The 21,192-nt window shown below is 42.2% G+C and overlaps 1 pseudogene; it reads right to left on the bottom strand.

The window, feature by feature from the left end:
• Nucleotides 1-3,753: 3,753 nt before the first annotated feature.
• LOC121232862 lies at nt 3,754-15,837 on the bottom strand (annotated as a pseudogene).
• Nucleotides 15,838-21,192: the final 5,355 nt, after the last annotated feature.

Below are 21,192 nucleotides of genomic sequence, written 5' to 3'. Positions count from 1 at the left end.
TGGTGTGGCCAGCAGGACTAGGGAAGTGATCGTCCCCCTGTACTTGGCACTGGTAAGGCTGCACCTCGAATACTGTGTTCAGCTTTGGGCCCCTCACTACAGGAAAGACATTGAGGTGCTGGAGCGTGTCCAAAGAGCAAGGAAGCTGGTGAAGGGTCTAGAGCACAAGTCTTATGAGGAGCATCTGAGGTAACTGGGGTTGTTTAGCCTGGAGAAAAGGAGGCTGAGGGGAGACATTATCGCACTCTACAACTACCTGAAAGGAGGTTGTAGTGAGGTAGGTTTTGGTCTCTTTTCCTAAGGAAAAAGTGATAGGATGAGAGGAAATGGCCTCAGGTTGCACCAGGGGAGGTTTAGATAGGATATTAGGAAAAATATCTTCACCAAAAGGGTTGTCAAGCATTGGAACAGGCTGCCCAGGGAAGTGGTTGAATCACCATCCCTGGAGGTATTTAAGAGATGTGTAGATGTTGTGCTTAGGGACATGGTTTAGTGGTAGACTTGGCAGTGTGCCCTGGTTTCATCTGGGATCGAGTTAATTGTCTTCCTAGTAGCTGGTACAGTGCTATGTTTTTGAGTTAGGTATGAGAAGAATGTTGATAACACTGATGTTTTCAGTTGTTGCTAAGTAATGTTTAGTCTAATGTCAAGGATTTTTCAGCTTCTCATGCCCAGCCAGCAAGAAGGCTGGAGGGGCACAAGAAATTGGGAGGGATCAGAGCCAGGGCAGCTGACCCAAAGTGGCCAACGGGGTATTCCATACCATGTGACGTCACATCTAGTATATAAACTGGGGGGAGTGGGGGTGGGGGGAATTGCCGCTCAGGGACTAACTGGGCGTCGTTTAGTGGGTGGTGAGCAATTGCGTTGTGCATCATTTCTATGTCCCAATCCTTTTATTATTACTGTTGTCATTTTATTAGTGTTATCATTATCATTATTAGTTTCTTCTTTTCTGTTCCATTAATTTGTTCTTATCTCAACCCACGAGTTTTACTTTTTTCTCCCCCATCCCACTGGGTGTGTTGGGGGAAGTGAGTGAGCGGCTGCGTGGTGCTTAGTTGCTCGCTGGGGTTAAACCACGACACAGTGTTAGCTTAATGGTTGGACTCGATGATCTTAAGGGTCTTTTCCAACCTAAATGATTCTATGATTCTATATGTGAAGAAAGACATATTCAGAAGTGCAAGCAGTTTGAACAAAATAATTTATTCAACATTGGAAACTTTTAATAAATCAGATTCTAGTTGGGCAAACTGCATCCTGGGGTGCATTTAAGACAGTATAACCAGCCAGTCAGAAGAGGATGTGTCCAGAGGAGGGCAGCAAAGCTGGTGAAAGGGCTGGAAGGAATGTCCTATGAGGAGCGGCTAAGGACTTTGGGTTTGTCTAGCTTGGAGAAAAAGAGGCTGAGGGACAACCTCATTGTTCTCTACAGCTTCCTGAGGAGGGGAAGTGGAGAGGGAGGTGCTGATCTCTTCTCCCAGTGATAGGATGCGTGGGAATGGTTCAAAGCTGCACCAGGGGAGGTTCAGACTTGACATTAGGAAGCATTTCTTTACCGAGAGGGTGGTCAAACACTGGAATAAGCTTCCTAGAGAGGTGGTCGATGCCCCATGCCTGTCAGTGTTTTAGAGGCATTTGGACAATGCCCTTAATAACATGCTGTAACTTTTGGTCAGCCCTGAGGTGGTCAGGCAGTTGGACTAGATAATCATTGTAGGTCCCTTCCAACTGAAAATATTCTCTTCTCTTCTCTTCTCATTTCTCATTATCCTACTCTGATTTGATTGGCAATAAACTAAAATAATTTCCCTAAGTTGAGTCAGTTTTGCTCTTGATGGTAATTGCTGAGTGATCTCCCTGTCCTTATCTCAACCCACGAGACCTTTGTCATATTTTTCTCTCCCCTGTCCAGCCAAGGATGGGGAGTGATAGAACAGTTTGGTGGGCACCTGGCAGCCAGCCAAGGTCAACCCACCACAAATTTATGGTATACACAGCTTCTCTACAAAATCATTAGAGATTTAACCACTATTATCACACAATGTTATTAGGGGCCTTTTTCAAGCCTACTGAAGTCAATAGAAAGAGCTCCACTTCTATTTTCTGGCTTGGGTCCCACATCACCACCCAGGAGAGGACAGTATTGCAGGCCCAGTAGGGAAGGCATGGGATTGCTGCAGGTGCACACTATTAACTGAGTCCCAGGGAGCACTTCTGAGGATATGGACTAGTAGCTGTGTGGTACGTTCAGGCTCTGCTATCTACACCTATGATACATCTCTCAAATTGGCCCTAGAAAAGCAAGTTGAAACAGATCCCAAGAAAGTACAAAAACATCTTTTTACTTTATTCTGATTGCCAAATTATTTAAGGCAGGTATAAAAATGAAAGCATTCAATATACATTTTACATAAAATAAACTAGATTATAGCATAAAACAAGTAACCAGGCAGTTAAAAGTCTCTCTTCTAAAACTGTATAATTGTGAACATTAAAAAAAAACCCTGAAGGACTATTCAAGTAAGAGAGCAATCACAGATGTCTTTGGCTATGCAGGCTTTTGGGTTATTTACCATTCAAGATTATAAAAAAAGGCATTTCATTATTCATGGATGCTTATTATTACCCCATTTTAAATTCATATATTATGTACAAAACAGTTTTTGTGGTACTGGCAAACCCATGGCTTCCAAATTTATATCTTTCACAATATACAAGTAAAATGAAACAGTGAATATAGTAACATTTTACACTGATGCATCTTAATAGGAGCCACCAAATAGACATCTACATTGTACCAAAGTGTCATCACAGTTAGCTTTTCTGAGAGCTTGTGGGAAATACCAGAAGGATATGCAAGGTTCAGGCACACTGCTACATAACATTATTTATTTATAATTAGAAAGCAAGAGAAAAAAAAAAATAGAACAGAAAGGTGTCCTGGTTTCAGCTGGGATAGAGTTAATTGTCTTCCTAGTAGCTGCTACAGTGCTATGTTTTTGAGCTAGGTATGAGAAGAATGTTGATAGCACTGATGTTTTCAGTTGTTGCTAAGTAGTGTTTAGACTAATGCCAAGGATTTTTCAGGTTCTCATGCCCAGCCAGCGAGAAAGCTGGAGGGGCACAAGAAGTTGGCACAGGACACAGCCAGGGCACCTGACCCAAAGTGGCCAACAGGGTATTCCATACCATGTGATGTCCCATCTAGTATAGGAACTCGGGGGAGTGGGGGTGGGGAATCGCCGCTCTGGGGACTAGCTGGGTGTCGGTCGGCAGGTGGTGAGCAATTGCACTGTGCATCATTTGTACATTCCAATCCTTTCATTATTGCTGTTGTCATTTTATTAGTGTTATCATTATCATTATTAGTTTCTTCTTTTCTGTTCTATTAAACCATTCTTATCTCAACCCACGGGTTTTGCTTCTTTTCCCGATTTTCTCCCCCATCCCACTGGGTGTGTGGGGGAGTGAGTGAGCGGCTGCGTGGTGCTTAGTTGCTGGCTGGGGTTAAACTACAACAAAGGGAATGAAGAAATAGTCTTTCATGGTTGACACTTTCTAAACATGACAAATACATTTCTCCTTTTCTGTGTGGTTTGCAACTTAGCAGCAGACCCTGTGTGTGAGCCTGGTTACTAATACAAAAAAGTAAATATTATGTATATTTTTTATATATATATGCACATATATATATAAATAGAAGTCTAATTACAGCAACAGTTGTTATTCTGTGATAAAATCTGCAATTTACAAAAATGAAATGACTGGGTTTTACCTGCCATTAAGGCATTTCAAATTAACAGCATGGAACTGATGTCTGTAATAAAGCACTTCCTCATGTGATCCAGTCACATGACAGTGTACATTTTCAAATTCATCATTCTCTGAAAAGAGAAAGAAGAATGTCTTAGTATGGGATGTCCTTTTTTCCTAACATTCGAAGATACACTGTGGAATGAAATCTGCACAGTACTCTCAATCCCAAGCGGAAAAGACAGCAAGTCATGTCCTCTTCCCTCCCTTGCCAAGCTAACAAATAACTATGCTAACAGTGCTAACAAATAACATGTCAGGATTTATCTTCTGAGTTCTGAAACTCTAGCATGCATCAGATCTTTCAGAGCTAGAGAACTTTTTCATTCAAATAATTCAAGCTAGGAGTATTATAATGGTGACGTGTTTTCAGAGTGAGCTTTCAGAAAGACAGCAATAACCATGGAACTTTATAGTTCTATCTAATACATTAAACACTCTGAGACTTAGCATGGAAGTGATGAAAGACACTCTACTGTTAAGGGTGTTTTGTGTTTTTCACTTAAAATGGGGTGATTATCATAAAGAAGAGTCTCTTTCCTGTTGGAAGTTGAAGAGTAATTCCAATTGAAAACCTAGTAAATAATTAAGAGGTAAATGCATGGGATTTGCATGTAACTTAAAAATAATGGAACCTCCCTAGCAAACCCTTCTGGAAATAAAACCAGCAAACCAGAAAGATTTGCAGATTAGATAAAAGCATATATTTACATGCTAGTAGATAGAGCTAACGAATGTGAAGTTTAAACTACTTTTAAAAATAATTTGGATCTTAATTATATTTCATAACCACTTATTTTACCTTAATAATAACAATACCTAAAACATACCCTATAGGAAATCTCAGAAGACAGACTATTTGTTCCCTCTTAATGATTTGTATTACAATTAAAGGACACAATTCAAGTACAAAATGTCATCTTAAAGAGAATAAAACTACAATTAACGCAAAGTCCAGCCAATCTCTTTCCCTGCCTTAAAAACTGTGTCTTACAAGGAAATATATACCTTCAGGCTATAAAATCTATGATTTCCTTTCTCCTCTCTGTATTAAGATGTATAGTTCAAGATTTACTGGATATTTACCTTCTTTGTGCAGGAAACATACCAGAGGCAGATGCCTGAGCAGCCACCTGCTGAGTGGCAACAAGGGCAGCAGAGGTCAGTCCTGAAGGAAAGAAGAAACAAAAGAATGTGGATGTACTTATGGTTTTGAAGGATTTTTGTGTTCAGAGAAATGGTAAGAAGAATCTCTAATGCAAATAAACCCCCCCTACTATCAGAAAATGGCTTTTAATACTACACAAACAGTACGTTTCAGGCAACAGCATTAAGACAGTCTGCCCAGCATGACCAATATGCCATCATATAGTACACTGACTTCTCCTTGATAGGTATTTTACAAGAATATACAGCATTCCAACTTACTGTATTCCTTTCCAAGTATTGCACTGCATGATGCTAAATGGTTTGTATAATTTTCTGAATAGGAAGCTCAGTAGAAATAATAAGTACCAGGAAACAACAACAATCAAAAGTCACAGTGAATTACAGAAACACATGTTAGTTGCTCAGAATGCAATACTTTTTGATAAAAACTTATAATTTCTACAGTTTTCCTACTGAACAAGCATAATGCATCCCATAAGTCATGAGGAATTACTGAATCAAACTGAGAAATTTCAAGACTTTTACACAGGAAAAATAACCATGAAGGGACTGAGTGAACATAATGAATTTATGTCATTTTAGCTACCAAATGTGATAGCATGTACTTTGCTGTATGGGAGCAAATCTTCTTTTAATTCATCTAGAACACAGGGTTAGAGAAAAACAAAGACTAGTATAAAACCTAGGGAGAATGAATCATGTCTTACTGTGCTGCTTTTTCCCTGACTGCAGTTTTGTGCACTGCATTTGCCAAAATACAAAGTATTGTTTCAGATGCTCCAACTGTAATGAACTCAAACCCTTGTGACTACAATGCCTTGAACATAAAATAAGTTCAGTATAAAAAGCTTTTGTCTTTTCTACACTTCTTTCATTGCTTACACAACCCTAATTATATAAAAAGGGGGTTGTCTGGTTTGGTTTTTTGCCACCTTTCAGGCAGTTAGTGTCAGTTTGCAGTAGGATTCAAAACATTCATGTGAACAATGGCCTAACTGGTAAATCTTTAATAATGCTCTGACAACCAGTTTTGGAAACAAAACTTGGTATTTCTCAGGCCTGAAGATATTTATTTGATGTTAGTCCTTGCTGTGAATTTTCAAGCCTTCTTCCTAAATATAAAGCACTTGGATTTGTGAAATATATTCACCTGATTCATGTCAATATAAAACAATGATAGGGCCACATGGTGAAATGTGACCCTCTCTGCTTCTGTAATCTTTAACCGTTTTGCTTGATCTTGTATAACTGTAGGCCTAAGGGAAGTAGGAGAGTATGTATATAGTTCTTGCTTCCTGCAAAAGCCATATAACAGTAGGGAATTACGAAAGTTGGAAACGAAATAAAATCAGACATCAAGTAAAAATTGAAAAATACTTTACACGGTCTCTCGGAAGTAGTGGAATCCTATAGTTGCAAAAGAATTTGCAAAGGTTTAAAGAAAAGGGGGGGGATTGATATAGAGAACAAACTGCTTTTTGCTTAATGATTGTCTCTCTGTAACTTTACATACCAAGGACTGGTGTTTGTCAAGGATTAAGCCTGTCAGAGACTGGTGCTTGGGAATGATGAGCAAGAAGGAACCAAGAGCGATCACAAGACTTAATTAAGTGTTCGATGAATTTACGATCTTTTTAAGAAGGCACAAGTAGAGGCCTTGCTTGAATAGATAAGGCCGGAAAAGATAAGAACTCCTGCCTTTGTTCCTGTCCTTGTAGATAATTTAGCTTAAACTACCCATATGGTTCTATACCACTAATGAGAACTTAGATAATAAGAACACTAACAAGCACTAAGGTATCAAAACATGTAAAGGACCATACTGCGCAGAATCACCTGAGGAGGGTCAAATAGCGGACAAGTGAGAAAGACTATGGAAGACCACCAGAGGACTCCTGAAGACCACCAGAGACCTTCAATGCGCCTGTGTAAAGGACATTTGCATATGCTAATAGTTTCCCGGAAAACTAATGAATATGTACAACATTTCTCAGGAATCTAGTGAATATGTATGTAGAACCTGTACTTAACCTGCACAATTAGACCTGACGGTGTGTGCCTTGGTAGAGCAGAGGCTGCCGGTGCACCCAGCACTGTTTGCTTGCCTCTATTCGTGTAATAAATTGTAGACTTTAATTAGAATCCTGTTTTGGACATGATCATTTTTCACAGATTTAACAGGGGATCTCTATTCAAAACACTTCTGTCGTGGTTTAACCCCAGCCAGCAACTAAGCACCACGCAGCCGCTCACTCACTCCCCCACACACCCAGTGGGATGGGGGAGAAAATCGGGAAAAAGAAGCAAAACCCACGGGTTGAGATAAGAACAGTTGAATAGAACAGAAAAGAAGAAACTAATAATGATAATGATAACACTAATCAAATAACAACAGCAATAATGAAAGGATTGGAATGTACAAATGATGCGCAGTGCAATTGCTCACCACCTGCCGACCGACACCCAGCTAGTCCCCAGAGCGGCGATTCCCCGCCCCCACTCCCCCGAGTTCCTATACTAGATGGGACGTCACATGGTATGGAATACCCCATTGGCCACTTTGGGTCAGGTGCCCTGGCTGTGTCCTGTGCCAACTTCTTGTGCCCCTCCAGCTTTCTCGCTGGCTGGGCATGAGAAGCTGAAAAATCCTTGACTTTAGACTAAACACTACTTAGCAACAACTGAAAACATCGGTGTTATCAACATTCTTCTCATAATGAACTCAAAACATAGCACCGTACCAGCTACTAGGAAGACAGTTAACTCTATCCCAGTTGAAACTAGGACAACTTCATGTACATATGACTTGCAATGTCAAGGTAACAACTTCACAAGGCACTGCTAATCCCACCATTGGAAACCTTCAGCTTACCTTGGAATGGGTCATATCGACCAGGTATAAGTGGGTAACCCATTCCAACATGTGTGTCATGGTGTGTATGGAGGTGCCTCTGGCTAAAAGGAGAATGACAGTCTTGTTCCCTCTCTGCCTCCCGTTCATGCTCAGCTGCGGATTTTTCCACAGGCTGACGATAAAAAGGTGAAAGAAAACTGATGTGAGAATTTTAAAAGGGAGGAAATCACAAAAAAAAAAAAATCTACTTACTAATATTACCCTGTGATGACCTTTCAAATTCAAATAATGAAACTGATTTCTTCTGATGAAGAAATCTCTCTGCTGGAGATTTGCACTTGATCTTAGCCTAAAGCTGGTGTATCTGGTTAATGGAAGATTTTCAAGGCACAGAGATTTTGAGGTGACACACTGCAGCATGAAGCCATCATGCTGACTACTAGTTTTGGGTTCTCTTAAGCCTGGCTGACTTGCAAATGCCTGAACAACCTATCTGAACTCTTAAGACCTGATGTAAATTAGTTCTCAGCCTTCTTTAATGCACTCTGGGGATCAAACCTGCTTGAGCAGTAAGAAAAAAATTCTTTTAAAAATATAATCTAGTCAGTGACTTGCTCACAATTAAAACTAGAACCTACCTATCTGAAAGTAGAACAATAGTGTTCATTCCAACATGGAAATTTCTGAAATTTCCATGGAAATCTTCAGAAACAAATGCTTTTCAGAAACAGAGGTAATCTGCTTTTTGTAAGATATAGATGGCTTCATGGCAAATATACTGAGGGGATATTACCAAATCCCACAGCCCAACTTTTTATTTCATTATCTGTTTACAAAGAGAGCTTCCTGTGTAAGTAAGTGCAAAAAACTCTGCACCAATGGGTATTTCTGAATATAGGTTTCTATGTGAATCCATTCACTTAAGTTAAGACTGAACACAGAACTCTGTTTATGTGTCACTTCCAATTTATGCCAGAAAAGCATTCTGACTTCAAATTACTTTTATTTTAGGCAGCAGTATAAAGAAGCATCATGCATTCATAGTTTGATGCCAGACTGTGTGTGCTGCTTAAAATTATGTTCTCTACCTCTCCCCAAATGTACCTCTCTTCAGTAACAACAGATGAAGCCTTACAATGGGGGACTTGCTGAGATACTGGTTGGCATGCTGCTGGAGCAAATCCAGTGCTTTGGACTCAGTGGTTGATTTCACATTGATGCTTGGACTGGTATTGACTTTCTCTGCCTCTTCTCTCCCTGACATCTTCCCATAAACAGGATAATGAAATCCTGGAGTGAGATAGGACCCTGCAGGTAAACAATAAATGCCACATCAAGTTACTGTTTTTACAGTTTGGTTATGTCAAGGTAGGAGGAGGGGATGCCAGGACAGAGGGCAACATCAAAAAAGGATCATGTGATTATCAAATTGTATCTATTTTTTTCACCTAATTTGCTGTAGTGAATGAAGGCTATAGAGGGCTGAGATCATAGCCATTTCATACATTTACGGATTGTCCTTAAGTGAAAGGAATAATAGTTATAATGCTTGTGACACTAAGTGCTTAGAATATTTTTCTAGGCAATAAACTATCTGTCAGTCTAACAGCAATAGCAGACTGTTGAGGAAACTGTAGCTGGGAACTCTGACAGTTCATAAAAGGAACATCCTGTATTAAATGAATTTCATCTACAGAACTTTTCCTAGCACAAGCACAAGCAAAAACAAAGCTGCTAACAGAAATATTAAAATGCAGGCTTTACTGCACTTTGAGCGTGTAAATCTTTACTAGTGTGCAAGGCAAGTTTCAGAATACATACCAGGATAGCTGTGCATTAGGACAGGAGAGACTGCACGATAGGCTGGATGGTTGGGATCGTACATCTGTGGATAAGGATAAGCATGCAAGTACTGGATATATGACTGATGCTGACTCATTGGTGAGGAAACTGCCACTCTAGCACCCTGAGAGTCCTTCCAATTTACAGGAGTCTTGATCATCATTTTTTATCTTGCTCTCATCCACTGATTGAGAATCAGAATGCTTGACCTCTTTAGGCTCCTCTTTAATGCTTGCTAATGAGACAGGAAGGTTAGGCAGGGAACTTTCCTTGTTAGGTGTTTTTCTAGGGCTGTCTTCTTTTAACTTTTTCTCATGATCAAGTTCTGATTTTTGCTGATCAAGGTATTTGGGCTGACAGACATAATGATGCCATGTTCGTGAAGCTGGGTCCTAATATGGAGCAGAAAAAATTTTTTTCTCAACCTCAGTGTAGAAATAAGATTATTATTGATGTTTCCAATATTTCAGTTAATGTATTTTTAGTAGCTGTTTTAATAACATACCTGCATTACATAGTGGAGAGGTTTGCTTGCTACACAGTGCCTTGAGCTCCAAGCCAAACCAATATTCCCATGAAAGAATAAGATACTATTATCAATATTTAATTCAATTGCTTCATCTTATATCCTCCTTCATGCCTTTAACTAGCTTAATCATGAAGTACGTAAGCATTGTATCAAATTTCTGAGACCTTACTATAAATAAAGCATTTTAATTAAAACCCACAGAGAGATTTTCCCACTTGTCCTAGTTTCAGCTGGGATAGAGTTAACTGTCTTCCTAGTAGCTGGTACAGTGCTATGTTTTGAGTTCAGTATGAGAAGAATGTTGATAACACACTGGTGTTTTCAGTTGTTGCTAAGTAGTGTTTAGTCTGAAGTCAAGGATTTTTCAGCTTCTCGTGCCCAGCCAGCGAGAAAGCTGGAGGGGCACAAGAAGTTGGCACAGGACACAGCCAGGGCACCTGACCCAAAGTGGCCAATGGGTTATTCCATACCATGTGACGTCCCATCTAGTATAGGAACTGGGGGGAGTGGGGGTGGGGAATCGCCGCTCGGGGACTAGCTGGGTGTCGGTCGGCAGGTGGTGAGCAATTGCACTGCGCAGCATTTGTATATTCCAATCCTTTTATTATTACTGTTGTTATTTGATTAGTGTTATCATTATAGTTATTAGTTTCTTCTTTTCTCTTCTATTAAACCGTTCTTATCTCAACCCACGAGTTTTACTTCTTTTCCCGATTTTCTCCCCCATCCCACTGGGTGGGGGGGGAGTGAGTGAGCGGCTGAGTGGTGCTTAGTTGCTGGCTGGGGTTAAACCACGACACCACTAGAGAGCAAAAAATATCTGTCAACCACAAAATTAAAGCTTCCTAATGATATGTCAGAGCACTTAGATTACCTGGAACAATGAACCTGAAAAGCTGATCTAGCTGGAAAGATGCTTATGCTGCCTCTGATATTACAAACACTCATGAATCAGTGGAAGTCAGACATTTAGGCAGACTCCTTCAGCTGACAGTCACTCTTATTTTAAGTTTGTAAAATTACACACACATAAGTATTTACAGAATCAGGACCACAAGGTTTAAAGAACATGTACAGGATATCACAAATACATTTTTACATAATATATTATGTAGAGCTGTTTATAAGTATGTTCTACAAGTAAGTAGGTGAGTTCTTTGCAAGACTACATCAAATCAGTACTGAACAATAACAGGAAACTTTTCTTTTAAATACAAGATATGCAAGAGCTAACTGTAAACATTGTCTCTAACAGATATACATTCACACCAGAACATGAAAGCATTCAACACTGAGGCTCTGGTTCAGAGCATAGAGACAGTAACTGCCTCGAATGAAGGAAATCTGACATCTAGTAAGGTCAGCATGAGCCACTAGATGAAATTTTGGTTCTATTGAAGTCAGTGGCAAAACTATCGTGGACTTCAATGGAGAGATGATTTCATCCATTATATAGGTGTGCCAGCTGGGGTTAAACCATGACAATAGGTCTGTCGGGGTTTGGGGTTGGTTGAAGAGGGAAGGAGAACTTAACTATTTCAAAAAGGTCACTTTGAGTTAAGATAAAGAGCTGAGCTTCAAGCCAACTCTTCAAAGAATCAGTTCACCCATCTTTAGTAAATGCCAACTATCATTTAACACACAGAAAACCAAAACACTCCAAACTGTGTTTCAAATCTACTTTGTCCTCTCACAATGAAAGCTGCTTATTTTGCTTGAAATTTCTGATTTCTGAACTTAGCAAATTGCTTGGAATTCACATCTAGAAGAGAAATCTAATTCTATTTTATTCTTGCATGCAATTTAAAATAGTCCATTCATATTTTAAGCCTGGATTCTGTCACCACCTTGCTAGTTTTTTTTCTTTTCGAACAGCTCAACTGAAAGGCCTATTGGTCTATTCACAGACTACAATACTATCCAGCATGAAAAAAGCATGGCAGAGATTGATTGGCTGCAAAGGTAAAAGAACAGCAAAATCAGAGACAATAATCTCACATGATTTAATTATAAGTCAAGGCACATTTGTTCTATTTCCTGTGATCTCACCTGTTTAAATCTTGTGGTCGGATCTACTCCTGTTTGCTTCATGGAGTCCATAACAGATTTCATCTCCATAGCTTCCTTTATGAACTGGTGGTTTTCCATTTGTTTGGCTTTGAAACTGTCAGACTGAAGCTGCTGCTGGTGATTGGAAAGGATCTGTGATTTGCTCATCTCCTCGCCTTTGTTAGCGACTGATGACCCTATTTTAGTGTTGTTTTTGCTTGACTCTGGAGTTGAAGGGGCCTTTGAAATAGTAGCAGATGGGTTATTTTTCTGCTTATTATCACCGTTGCCAGTTTCCTTCAAGGGGGGTTCATTTTTCCCTTCACAGTCTCTCCCAGTTTGTGCCATTTTCTGTTCTGCTAATCTTTGGTCCTCATAGTATTTTTCATACTGCTGTCTGTAAGCAGGGTTAGAGGCCATTAAGGACTTTTGGTCCATATAGAGTCCATAAGCATACTGTCCATAAAAAAGTGACTGGGCAAGTTCAGGGTGTCTTTGCGTTATTACTGACTGATGTTGTGGCTGCAAATTAGTGGAATTGGTTTCACTTTTCTTGGAATCTGACAGTTCTGTCTTCTCTTTCTTTTCAGCCTCTTCCTCAGCCTCTTTTTTGATCTTCAGTCCCTGTTGGGTACTGCTGTTCCCAGCTGCTGGGGCACTGACCCATCCAGAGTGCACGTAACTTGGAGAATAATAAGGTCCATAGCCATGGCAATAAGGAGAATGGGACTCTTTTGCTTGAGCTGACTGTGTTATGGTTGAAGAATGTGCTTTTACAACACTGTCCTTATTAGATATAATATCCAAAGGAGAGCTGGCCTTTGAATTCATCCCCTCTGACCTGCTGTCAGAGCCACCATCATCAGCTGAATCAGAAATATCCGAGTAAGCAGGGCTGTTGGTTTTAGTGGCTGCAGTATCTGCACCACTTTGTGTCAACACATGCAGCAGCGCCACTGAAGATTGTCCATTCACCAAAGTGCTGCATTCCATCCTGGAGGCACTTCCTATAGAAGGGCTGGGTGCACTGTCTGTGAACCTGTAAACCTTATCAGCTTCAGCCTTAATACTTGCCATCCTGCTCTCTTGAGACTCTGACAGTCCATTAGTTAACACTTCATTTTTATTGATATGGTCCTTTAAAAAATGTCCAGATAAATCTTTCCCAGACCCTTTGGAATCCTCCAGCTTTTCCAGCTTAGAAACCATCTTAGGGCTTCCAGTCTCTTTGCTTTCTTTGTCTTTTAGCTTTCTCTTCTCCTTTTTCTTTTTGTCTTTGAGTGATGTGAGACCTGGGTTTAGAGTGCTTGGCTCTCCCATAATTGTGGGCTTTAGTTGAATAGGTTTTGGTGTAGCCTGAACAACAGTAGTTGTTAGAGAGGGCAGTCCTGGTATTGTCCCTGTAGTGGTGGTTGTAAAGGCTGCAGTAGGTATAGCTATTAATTTGGGAGGAGTTGGTGCTGGCGCTGGGGCAATGGGCCTGGCCATTTTCAGTTTGGAAAGTTTTTTATCCACTTTGCAATGATTAGCTTTTTTGCCTTTGTCTTTATCACCCAAAATTTTCTTGTCTGTCAGCCCTTCAGCCTCCAATTTGGGCATTTCAGTTTGCAAATTGCCATCTGCTACCAAAATATTGTCCAGTGTGGATGCCATATTAGAAATTACCGGAAGGCTGGTCAATTCACTGTTCAGACCCTTCTTTTTGCCAGCATTCTTGCCAGTTTTGGAACTGATACCTGAACTGGGGCCATTGCTGGTCAGCTCCCTTTTTCCTTTTGGGGGTCCCTGGGGTAGTGATGGAGAAAGGAAACATTGGTGCTTTTAGTGGATCAAAGATTGACAAATTTGTGCTTGGCTCACTGCATTCAAGTGCCACATTACTCAGTGCTTCCTCGCAGTCTGAAATTTTGTCTTCACTGTCAGGCTCAAACTCCAGTTTGGTTTTTGGATCTAAATGTGCATGAGCCTAGTGGTATCAGAGTCCATTAATGTGCTTGTACTTTTTGTTGCAGTTGGGGTGAGGACAATCAATCAGCACTGGAGAAGAGCAACCTTGGTCCAAAAAAGTAGCCTCGAGTTTCCCCTGTGGGGTGGTGGGAGTGTTTCTAGAGTTAGTACGAGCACATTTTCCAGATTTATTGTCCTCTGAACTGGAGTTCAATTCTAGCTCCATTGGAGGCTTATTTTTCCTCTTGTTTGTAGATGAGGGGCTGGCTTTGACATCATCCACAGAACAGTTTGGTGATGTCCTGCACCCACTTGCATTAAGGCTGCCCCTCCTTCCCTTCCCATTGGCACCACCTCGATTCTTATTCTGAAGTCCTCTAGACTCTGTAAAATTCGCATCATTTCCAGGTACAGCTGCAGTGGACCTTGCCCACCTTCCTCTGCCCCGGCCTCCTCGCATTTCCAGGTCACTTGTTGGTGATTCACAAAACCTATATAAACAAGAGCAGATGTCATCAGCAGGAGCCATGAATTGAATAAATGCCAAAACAACACCGCTTCCCATAACATAACCTTCAGCCATGTTAAAGGAAGGTTGTCCTTCTTCCAAATGAGAACATTGCAGTCTCAAAGGGAATGTCTTTTAAAAAAGACAAAAATGGAAAAGTCTAACTAGAACAACAAAAAGAAAAAGTTTCCAAAATTATAAAAATGTATTTTTAAATTAATTCCCCTTTGAATTAATTCCCCACATATTTCCCCTTCCCTCTCAAATAAAAACTTTCACCCTAATGTCCCCACTTTTCAGTGTGGAACAGAGAATTATTCATTCACTGGTACATGTTTTCAATTATATCCAGGTTTTTTTTATTAATTTCTGTTTAGTCTCTTGACAGAGATTGGGGAGTGAAAATACAGTAGAGAAAAAACAGACCCAGAATGATTGCCTACCTGGGAGGGGCCCAATCATGCTTGGTGCAGTCCAGCAGTGTTCCCATGTAAGTCTTGTTCCTCCACATAACATTTACTACTAGGACACCTCCCGATAGGAGAAAAACAATTATCACAGTGAGAACAAGAACTGGGGTAGGGTATTTGTCTTGTTCTTTTTTTCATTTGTTTTTCTTCCCCACAGAATGAGAACTTTATTCTCATTTCTTTTCAAAAGTTGTGGTCTATATTCTTCCTCTTTTCTGGTTTCAGTGACCTCAAGTTAAAACCTATAGGAAAGAGAGCAAACAAGAACGAACAAGAGTGCATGTGTAAATGTGTGTGGGTGTAAGAGAAAATGTGTGCCTGTGTGACTGAGACTATGTGTAATCAAGATACAGCTAGCAGAAGGAAATGGTATTTCATAGAATAGTTTGGGTTGGAAGGGACCTTTAAAGGTCATCTAGTCCAACCCCCCTGCAATGAGCAGGGACATCTTCAACTGATCAGGTTGCTCAGAGCCCCGTCCAACCTGACCTTGAATGTTCCCAGAGATGGGGCATCTACCACCTCTCTGGGCAACCTGTTACAGTGTTTCACCACCCACATCGCAAAAAAATTTCTTCCTTATATCTAGTCTAAATCTACCCTCTTTTAGTTTAAAACCATTACCCCTTGTCCTCTTGCTACAGGCCATGCTAAAAGGTTGCCCCCATCTATCTTATAAGCCCCCTTTAAGTACTGAAAGGCTACAATAAGGTGTCCCCGGAGCCTTCTCTTCTCCAGGCTGAACAACCCCAACTCTCTAGGCCTTTCTTCATAGGAGAGGTGTTCCAGCCCTCTGACTGTTTTTGTGGCCCTCCTCTGGACCTGCTCCAACAGGTCCATGTCTTTACTGTGCTGAGGACCCCAGAGCTGGATGTAGTACTCCAGGTGGGGTCTCACAAGAGTGGAGTAGAGGGGGACAATCACCTCCCTTGACCTGTTGGCCACGCTTCTTTTGATGCAGCCCAGGATATGGCTGGCTTTCTGGGCTGCGAGTGCACATTGCCAGCTCATGTCCAGCTTTTCCCAGGTGCAGGACCTCGCACTTGGCCTTGTTGAACTGCATGAGGTTCACATGGGCTCACTTCTCAAGCTTGTCCAGGTCCCTCCGGATGGCATCCTGTCCCTCAGGTGTGTCAACTGCACCACTAAGCTTAGTGTCATCTGCAAATTTGCTGAGGGTGCACTCGATCCCACTGTCTATGTCATTGATGAAGATATTAAACAGTACTGGTCCCAATATGGACCCCTGAGATTCACCACTCATCACCGATCTTCATCTGGGCATTGAGATGTTGACTACTACTCTCTGGATGTGACCATGCAACCAATTCCTTATCCATCTAACAGTCCATCCATCAAAACCATATCTCTCCAATTTAGAGAGAAGGATGTTGTGGGGGACTGTGTCAAAGGCCTTACAGAAGTCCAGACAGATGACATCCATAGCTTTTCTCTTGTCCACTGATTTAGTCACTCTATCATAGAAGGCCACTAGGTTGGTCAGGCAAGACTTGCCCTTGATGAAGCCACGCTGGCTGTCTCAAATCACCTCCCTGTCCTCCATGTGATGCAAGATGTAGAACATGTATTTCCCATGTCCTCCTGTAAAATGGCAACACTCACCTCTTAATTTTGCTTTTATTGCACATAATCACTTTTGTTTGCCAGCCGGTCAGCATAAACTGAGCACCAGTTACAGTTTTTAAATTAGTAGGTGACTAAGAACCTGCTTTACATTGACTAATATAATGATGCTTCTATTTATTTGAAATTGCATATCCAAACACACAAAAACTGTCCTGGTTCCAGCTGGCATAGAGTTAATTGTCTTCCTAATAGCTGGTACAGTGCTATGTTTTTGAGCTAGGTATGAGAAGAATGTTGATAACACTGATGTTTTCAGTTGTTGCTAAGTAGTGTTTAGACTAAGTCAAGGATTTTTCAGCTTCTCATGCCCAGCCAGCGAGAAAGCTGGAAGGGCACAAGAAGTTGGGAAGGGACACAGCCAGGGCAGCTGACCCAAAGTGGCCAACGGGGTATTCCATACCATGTGACGTCCCATCTAGTATATAAACTGGGGGGAGTGGGGGGGGGGGGGGGATCGCCGCTCGGGGACTAACTGGGTGTCAATCACCAGGTGGTGAGCAATTGCACTGTGCATCATTTGTATATTCCAATCATTTTATCATTACTGCTGTCATTTTATTAGTGTTATCATTATCATTATTAATTTCTTCTTTTCTATTAAACCGTTCTTATCTCAACCCACGAGTTTTACTTCTTTTCCCAATTTTCTCCCCCATCCCACTGGGTGTGTTGGGGGAAGTGAGTGAGCGGCTGCGTAGTGCTTAGTTGTTGGCTGGGGTTAAACCACGACAGTCCATTTGGGCACCCAACGTGGGGCACGAAGGCTTGAGATAATGACAAACCTGACCAGAGCTCGTTAAAACAAATTTGTTATAAGCATTCATTATATTGGTCTAATAGTCACTGGTCACTATGTTGATTTATGTGTTCTTAGAGTTGTTGCTCTCATTTTTAGAGTTCTGTTAAGTATCACCGCACTTGCTATATATAGTCCCTGTGCTGCTGCTTATCATCTGTGGGAGGTGGATTAAGGTTTTTGCCTTGTTGTATTGTGTAACACTGGTTTATGGTATGATAAAGTCATCGGATGTGGGATTAATCCGGTATTTGCACTCAGCATTGTCGTCACCTCTATACTTTGGGAGCCATCTGTGGGAAACTATTAATAATTACACAATTTACCTTTCCCCCTCAGAGAGCAAATCTATGGGTGGGGTACCTTTCTTCCCTTTTCCCTTCTCCTTCAGTCCAGTTACAATAGTGTTTGAGAATTTTGAAAAAGTTGAATACCCTTGGGATGTTGAGACCAGCATGGTCCTACCCTACTGCTAGGAACTAGCATGCTTCTGAATGTGGTTCTTGTTTAAGCTTAAACAACTATTTAAGAAGATCACCCAGAGATCTGCCCCAAGGCTGGATAATTATGAGTGGCAGGGTGTGTGGGGTAGTATGGGCAAGTACCTAGAAAAGTGGGCACCTCCAATGTTTTGGAAATTCACCCCTGAACAAGTGCAGAATCTGGAAGAACTAGTAAAATATTTGGAAAAGGTATGCTGTCGCCCTGGCAACTCCAGAGAGATACAAATCACTGCAACGTGCTGGGGCCTGGCCCATGCCTATCAAGCCCTGTTCAACACCGCTCAGTACCCTCAAGGGGAAGAGAAGGTCTTTGGATCTAACAACAAGACAACAGGCACAGCGGCGACCCAAACTCGGTGATGAGCACTGCAGTCCTTCCAGCCCTGGCGACGAGCACTGTGGCCACTCAAACCTTGGTGACGGGCACTGCATTCCATCCAGCCCCAGCGACAGGCACTGCAGCAACCCAAACCCTGGAGAGCGGTACTGGAACTGAAACGGCAAACAAACCTGCACCAGTATCAGTTGCCCCCATACAGAAGAAGAAATATACAAAAAATATCAGTTCGCTTAGCGAAGGATGAAGATGAGCAAGGGTCATCACAGGAACAGGAGGAAGAGGCAGAACCAGAGGTAATCACCCGATCCCTATCCTTGAGTGAGCTTGCCAGGGAAGGTGGCATTGACAAGGCAATTGGAAAAGGGACACAAGCCCTCAGTCTCTGGAGGCAACTCCTGTCAAGCATGAAGGAAAGGTACCCCTTCAAGGAAAATGTTATATGTCAACCAGGCAAGTGGACCACCATGGAAAGAGGTATCCAATATCTGAGGGAATTAGCTGTGCTAGAGACGATTCATCATGACCTGGACAACCCACAATTACCCAAAGATCCAGACGAAGTCCAATGCACACGACCCATGTGGCGGAAGTTTGTACGGAGCGCACCATCGTCCTATGCCAACTCACTGGCACTAATGACCTGGAAAGATGAAGAGGCACCGACAGTGGATGAAGTCGCTCGCCAACTCCGTCAATACGAAGAAAATATCTCCTCCTCCCTACAAGCCTGCATTTTGGCTGTGGAGAAGCTGTCCCAGGATTTCCAGCAAATCAAAGAGGATATGTCCTACTCCCCACCTGTAAGGACCAATGTCTCAGCTATTAGGAGTGAGCGTTCATCTGCCCAAGAGAGAGAATATAGAAGGTACACACCGCGAGGTGCCCTGTGGTTTTACCTATGTGATCACGGAGACGACATGAGGAAATGGGATGAAAAACCCACCTCGGTCCTAAATGCATGGGTACATGAGCTGTGAGGAAAAACCACCACAAAAGGGGATTCTACGAGGAAAAATGCCGCTCCAGTTTGCAAACTGAGTAGAAGGGCTGATCTTATTTCTGATCCTCTTGAAGGGACTCCTGAGCCAATTTTATGAGAAGTGAATACCGGATACTCTGGCCAGAATTAGAGGGGCCCTGCCTCCAGCCAGGTGGAGGAAAGGGATAGCTGGGTCTATTGAACTGTGTGGATTTGATGGCCTGGCACGTTAGACCCACAGGAGTATAAGGCTCTAGTAGACACCAGCACACAGTGTACTCTAATGCCATCAAGTTATAAAGGGGCAGAACCCATTTGTATTTCTGGTATGACAGGGGGATCCCAGCAGCTAACTGTATTGGAAGCTGAAGTGAGTCTAAATGGGAATGAATGGCATAAACACCCCATTGTGACTGGTCCAGAGGCTCCATGTATCCTTTGCATACACTACCTCAGGAGAGGGTATTTTAAGGACCCAAAGGGGTATTGGTGGGCTTTTGGTATAGCTGCCTTGGAGACGGAGGGCACTGAACAGCTGTCTACCCTGCCTGGTCTCTCTCAGGACCCTTCGGCTGTGGGGTTGCTGAGGGTTGAAGAACAACGAGTGCCAATTGCTACCACAACGGTGCACAGGCGGCAATATCGTACCAACCAAGACTCTCTGATTCCCATCCACAAGTTGATTCGCCAACTGGAGAGCCAAGGAGTGATCAGCAAAACTCGCTCACCCTTTAATAGTCCCATATGGCCAGTGCGAAAGTCTAATGGGGAGTGGAGACTAACAGTTGACTGTTGTGGCCTGAATGAAGTTACGCCACCGCTGAGTGCTGCCATTCCAGATATGCTAGAACGTCAATACGAACTAGAGTCAAAGGCAGCCAAGTGGTATGCCACAATTGACATTGCTAATGCGTTTTTCTCAATCCCTCTGGCAGCAGAGTGTCGTCCACAATTTGCCTTTACTTGGAGGGGTGTCCAGTACACTTGGAATCGATTGCCCCAGGGGTGGAAACACAGCCCCACCATTTGCCATGGACTAATCCAGACTGCACTGGAAAAGGGTGAAGCTCTGGAACACCTGCAATACATTGATGACATCATTGTATGGGGCAACACGGCAGAAGAAGTCTTTGAGAAGGGGAAGAAAATAATCCAAATCCTTCTGAAAGCCGGTTTTGCCATAAAAGAAAGGAAGGTCAAGGGACCTGCACAGGAGATCCAGTTTTTAGGAATAAAATGGCAAGACCGACGTCGTCAGATCGCAATGGACGTGATCAACAAAATAGCAGCTATGTCTCCACTGACTAATAAAAAGGAAACACAGGCCTTCTTAGGTGTCGTGGGTTTTTGGAGAATGCATATTCCAAATTACAGTCTGATTGTAAGCCCTCTCTATCAAGTGACCCGGAAGAAGAATGATTTTAAATGGGGCCCTGAGCAACAACAAGCCTTTGAACAAATTAAACAGGAGATTGTTCATGCAGTAGCCCTTGGACCAGTCCGGGCAGGACAAGATTTTAAACATGTGCTCTACACCGCATCCGGGGAGAATGGCCCTACCTGGAGCCTCTGGCAGAAAGCATCTGGGTTTGACCCGAGGCCGACCTCTGGGGTTTTGGAGTCGAGGATATCGAGGATCCGAGGCTCGCTATACTCCAACTGAAAAAGAGATATTGGCAGCATATGAAGGAGTTCGAGCCGCCTCAGAAGTGGTTGGTACTGAAACACAGCTCCTCTTA

The sequence above is a fragment of the Aquila chrysaetos genome (assembly GCF_900496995.4).
Source record: "Aquila chrysaetos chrysaetos chromosome W unlocalized genomic scaffold, bAquChr1.4 W_unloc_1, whole genome shotgun sequence".
In the NCBI taxonomy this organism is placed as follows: domain Eukaryota; kingdom Metazoa; phylum Chordata; class Aves; order Accipitriformes; family Accipitridae; genus Aquila; species Aquila chrysaetos.
This window is presented reverse-complemented; position numbering and strand designations above follow the sequence as displayed.